This window comes from Bactrocera latifrons, unplaced genomic scaffold (assembly GCF_001853355.1).
Source record: "Bactrocera latifrons isolate USDA-ARS-PBARC rearing strain unplaced genomic scaffold, ASM185335v1 scaffold_303, whole genome shotgun sequence".
In the NCBI taxonomy this organism is placed as follows: Eukaryota; Metazoa; Arthropoda; class Insecta; order Diptera; family Tephritidae; genus Bactrocera; species Bactrocera latifrons.
In genome coordinates, this window is record NW_017536664.1 from 261941 (window position 1) to 268244 (window position 6304).

Here is a 6304-nt window from a genome sequence, read left to right on the forward strand (position 1 = left end):
TAACATTTCAGTTTTTAAGTGTTATTATGGGAATTTTTATTAATGGGATCTATGTGTCCCGTTAGGTTTATTTGTTGGTATAAATATGTCCCGTTTAGAGCTTGCCGACATTCATTAACTTTTAGTAATTTACGAAAAAATGTACTATAAACCTGTTTTTTAGACAAACTTTGCACAATGTCAAGAAAAGTAAATGAGGAGGATATATTAGCCCAGCTTATGGAGTGTGACGAACCTGGTGACCCTTCTGACGTCGATTTTTCAGATAGAAGTGAAGATAACTACAAGGCCTCTGATGATGAAAGTTGTCTAACAGACAAATCTGACGAAAATTCTTCTAACAATGATGATTTGCAATCAATAGAAAGCGGCGAAAATAATAATATGCCATACTTCGAAAATGTTACGGTTTGGTCAATACCTGATAAGAGTTTCCAGCCGCGTAAGATAATTCAAGCACAACGAATCCCTAACATTGCTGCACATTTCAGCCGATCTGACTCGGCAATAGAAATATTCAATAAAATATTTCCGAAAAGCTTGCTTATTTACATAACACAGTGCACAAACGAGCGCCTCCAACTAATGCGTAAGTCTCCAAAATATGCTAATTTGAAGCTTACCGATATAGGTGAAATGCAAGTGGTTATCGGTTGTACACTTATAATATCGTATATGCGATTACCTTCGATGAGAAACTACTGGTCCAAACATAAGGCTATGGGAAACCGAGCTATTAAATCGGCAATTGCTCGCGATCGTTTCTTAACTCTTTCTTCGAAAATATATTTCTCATCTACAAAAAAACCTGTTGGTGCCAGCAAAACATGCTACGTAGATGACATCGTGGAATGTTTGAAAGGTCGGTTCCAAGCAGCTCGTGGAGACAGCCTTTATCAAAGCATCGACGAATCAATGACCAAATTCAAAGGTCGTTCCTCTCTCAAGCAGTATATGCCTCTAAAACCAACGAAGAGAGGTATAAAGATGTGGATGCGTTGCGATTCGCAGACAGGTTATTGTTATGACTTTAATATATACTGTGGAAAAGAGGAAGGTCCTACGATTGGAACGCTAGGTGAACGAGTTGGTACGCACAGTACGAGAACCGGATGTTACATTATGTTTTGATCGTTTTTTTACAAGCGTTCACCTTTTAGAGAGTGTGAACTTTGCTGCGCTCGGTACGTGTATGGCAAACAGTAAAAATTTTCCAAAGATAACACAAAAATTGAAAAAAGGGTAAGCAAGGTTCAGAAGCAGTAGCTCTGGACTAATGTACACGAAATGGCAGGATACAAAATAAGTAATCCTCCTAAGCAACTGCCATGATGACGAAATGGCAACCGTAGAAAAAAAGCAGAGGGATGGGCAAATAATACCTACACCATGTCCAAAAATGATAAAATCTTAACGCGAGATTATGGGAGGAGTCGATAGACTGGACCAAATGGCTGGCTTATATGATTTGAACCGAAAATCCAATGTCTGTTGTAAATTCATGGATAATATATTCAAAGTTACGTCGTAAGAAGACGCCATTGATTGATTTTAGCAGAAGAGCTCATTGATGAAGGTCAGAAAACGGCAGCCAATGTTCGCAGTGGAAGGTCTGGTTGCATTTCCAAAAAGAAGAAGACTTATAGGAATACCGCTACTCATTTCCCAATTGAAGGAGGCACAAGACGAAGATGTGCTGGATGTCGCCTCAATAATATTGAAAACGCACTAAAGCGATATGTGAAGAGTGTCAAATTCCACTATGTAAGAATTGTTTCGCACCTTATCATAAACGATGATTTATCTAATATTTTTTTTAAATATAATTTCAGTTTTACTAGCTTTTCCTTCAAAATAAATGAAATAAATTTTAGTTCATAAAAAATATCCAACATACTGTTTAGTTTTTATTATACGTCCCGCTCAAAACAACGGAATGGACACATATGTCCCACCCCCCTTAGGCCCTCCTGGAGGGGGTAGAGACTCCATTTCAAAATTTTCCACTTTTAAGGCCTATACTAAAGCTATAGTAATCAATAAACCAGGAATTTTCCTGCTGGTTGCTTTCAGGTTCGAAAGGGTTAAAGTTACAATTTAATACTAATTATAGAATTGTGGCTCATCAACACACCCGTTGTTGTCTTCGCATCCAATAATGTTGTTTCGTAGTGGATGGTTCTACATTCACTGAATCCACTAGTAAAATAAAATATGAACATTAAATACTCATTGTTGTATATACATGTACTTGTATGTGCTTACTTGAGTGGTCCATTTTCCATTCATCTAAGTAAACATCAAGAGGGTCGGTGTCCAAATTGGTTATCCAGTAAATTGAAAAAGTGGCGTTGACTACCACTTTTTATGTTGTTCCTTTTTAACTTTTAAGTTTTTAAAGTTGTCCCGAACTTGTGACGTATTCTTTATATGTCCTATTTTCTCTTTTTCTTTTGCAACTATCTCAAACACATTTTTATTTCGTTTGGTTTTACCATCTAACATTTTATAAGTATATTCTAAGGCAGGCTCTCCCGCTTAATAAAGATTTCGTATCAGAATTTATTGATCTTATAAAAAATTAATTGGCAATTTGGCAAAGGAGATATAATAAATATAAAATTGAGAAAAGTAAAAGTTCGAATAACTTATTAACGAAATACAAAGAAATAGATAAAAGTGATACATTAGAAATAAATTCCAAGAAATGTTTCGATTGCCTATCGCACATGTTCACTGTGTGAAGAACGAACGCAAAATGGAGTTGTATGTCGTGTATGGCGAAACGATTTCATACAGATCGAATGCACATGTGTTCCATGTATGGCCCCTTTTAGACATTACTATGGTCTAGGAAAAGATAGTGTAATGCTAGTGTTTCTATAATTTTTTCGTGTTGGCGCTGTTTGTTGGAAGTGTTTATGTTATTTATTCCTTTCACATTTTTTGTTGGATTTGAGTTATTGGGCTTAATAAAAATCTACACTAAAATTCCATTTTTTGACGAACGGGAGACAGAAAATAGGAGCTTATTCCCAACCAATGGACATTGACAGTTCATCTCGATTCAGACATCCTATCCAGCCAACAGTTTAAGTTTCTCACTTTATATATCAGCTTCAAATCAATTTAAAACAACTAAAGTTAAATCACATTTCACAAAATAAAGGTTATCTTACTCAAGAGGGATTAGAATATGAAAGTACAGCCGAAGCAGAGGCACAGAAGCTTGACGTTAAATTGTTAATCGAATTAAAAAAAATGTTGCTGTAGTAAACGACCATTCTTAGTAAAGTCACTTCGTGGCTTTCGCCATGTTCAAAAGATTGGCCTTGTGCATCCTTTCAATCTCTCAACCACATTTTTAATACCTCCAAATGTGTCAACATTCGACGGAATAATAGGCCTAGTCCTGTTTTCGAAGTATGTGCAAAATTGGACTTCAAAAATAAAATATAACAGCATCCGGTTCAGAAACAATCCAGTGTTTAAAATGTGCCGGCATCAATTTTACGGAGGTCGGAGGCATGGAAGTTGTATAAAATGCAAAGCAATAAACTTACGTCTCAGTATGACAAAGCTACAATACAAGGTGCGTTCCAAAGTAAACAGAACTTAAAAAAAAAAGAAGCAGAAAAAAATTTCGATTTTTTGGCAAAATCAATTAATTTTATTCAAAATATTCTCCTTCTGCTTCAATACAGCTWTTTGTATGGTCCAAACGCATGTCGAACGAGTATTTAGCTCGTTGGCCGGTACTGCCGCCAAAATGCATGTGTAAGCCTTTCGAATAGCCTCTACGTCTGCAAAACACTTTCCTATCATGGGCAAAATCATTTTTCCGAAAACGACGAAGTCGCACGGTGCCATAACGGGTGAATACGGGGAGTTGTTAAGGGTTAAAATGTGATTTTGGTCAAATAATTGGTCACAGGCGTCCTTCGACTGTTGGATTCTGAGCAATTTTCGTAAGCCCAAATGTTCGGCCAAAATGCGATAAATCGATGTTTTGGAAATGTTCATTTCCACGAATTTCAATGATGATTTCGGCTGATTTTTGAATTCACGCAGTCCTAAAAGTTTAAAAAATTTTAAAACAAAAAATAATGTTGGCTCTTTGTTCGAAGCTCTTTTTCGACATTTAAAACGCAATAACTTCACTTCCAATCAATAAAATGTGATGAAATTCTCACTGGACAATCGATAAAGATAGCAGTTTTAACACACCAGTCGACATATACATATATGGCGCCACCATGGGACGCTAGATTCCAAAAGTCCTGTATACTTTGGAAAACATCTTGTAGAAGCTGACAAGCCGATTATTCACTCTGGTTATATGCAACTAATCGATGGATGCAGTTATCTGACAAACTTTATTTATCTCAGACACTCATCCAATTTAACTATGTACTCCTATTCAGAAATAGCTGGTAAAACTAGATTACTTATAAACCACTTCCTTTAGCCGCACATGAAAAAAATTTAGAAACTGGTATAAATCATATAGAAACACTATTACAAACAATGAACATTCACCACAGACAAGCAAGTAGTATTACTTGTTTCTCCCGTTTTCAAGATTTTGAAAACCTCAATTCAATCGACAAAGGCTAATTAAAAAATTCAATAATAAATAATTAAAATACTCTAGTAACGATAAAATGAATTATCTGGAACAATAAACACTATCATAAAATACATATGAACAAGTAAGGAAGGGCTAAGTTCGGATGTCACCGAACATTTTATATTCTCGCATGACAAGTTTCATCAAGATATCTCCATTTTTACTCAAGTTACAGCTTTCACGGACGGATAGACAGATAACCGGATTTGAACTCTACTCGTCACCCTGATCACTTTGGTATATTATATGTAACCATATCTGACGAGATGCCCTCTGAATTATATGAAAATATCTGAGAGATTTACCGATATTTTCGGTGGAAAATTAGGTTAGGTTAGGTTGGGCAGTCTTCGTGTTCGATAACAGGGATCTTGAAAAGTTATAGTCCGATCACGACAATTTTTCCACAAGATATACGTTAGCTCAAATACCGTATTTGTGTAAAATTTTATTCCGTTATCATCATTAGTTCCCAATGTATATATTGCACAGAGAAGGCATCAGTATTATGTACCGAATTTCACTGAAATCGGTTGAGTAGTTCCTGAGATATGGTTTTTGGTCCATAAGTGGGCGACCCCACGCCTATTTTCAATTTAAAAAGAGCCTGGGAGCAGCTTCCTTCTGCCATTTCTTCCGTAAAATTTAGTATTTCTGACGTTTTTTGTTAGTCGGTTAACGCACTTTTAGTGATTTTCAACATAACTTTTGTATGGGTATGAACTGTATATGGAAATGCCTGACGGAAACGACTCTATAGAGTTTGGTTGACATAGCTATAGTAGTTTCCGAGATATGTACAAAAAACTTAATAGGGGGCGGGGCCACGCCCACTTTTACAAAAAAAATTACGTCCAAATATGCCCCTCCCTAATGCGATCCTTTGTGCCAAATTTCACTTTAATATCTTCATTTATGGCTTAGTTATGACACTTTATAGGTTTTCGCCACTTTGTGGACGTGTCAGCGGGCCGATTTTGCCCATCTTCGAACTTAACCTTCTTATGGAGCCAAGAAATATGTGTACCAAGTTTCCTCATGATATCTCACGGACGGACGGACGGACAGACAGACATCCGGGTTTCAACTCTACTCGTCACCCTGATCACTTTGGTATATATATAACCCTATATCTGACTCTTTTAGTTTTAGGACTTACAAACAACCGTTATGTGAACAAAACTATAATACTCTCCTTAGCAACTTTATTGCGAGAGTATAAAAAGATAAACAAACCGACATTAGCCACCTGTATGAAACATTAGTAGTTAGGGATAGAATCTTAATATCAGAGTTTGAAACATTAAGGTTACCAATTCCACTCGCAAATATACTGAAATAATTGACTGCTGCACAAGTGCACTTGAAATCACTAAAGCAGCGATTGACCTATTGCTTTAACATTGTTTGATATCATTTACCGCAACATAAATGTTGAACTCGAATAGCAACCAAAGCTACCATGACTTGTTCGGTTCTCTCAAAGCAAACAGTACATAATATTATACATACGACTATCTTCTTGATTTGTTTCTGATAGCAAAACAGGTAAAATTGGTTTCCGTGACACCCAAAACCGGTASAAATTCTGTTTCGAATATCATACCAATAATTTCAGAATTCATGCCACCTACTACTTTTCTTGATCGGTTTCAGTTCCGATTCCACAGCAAC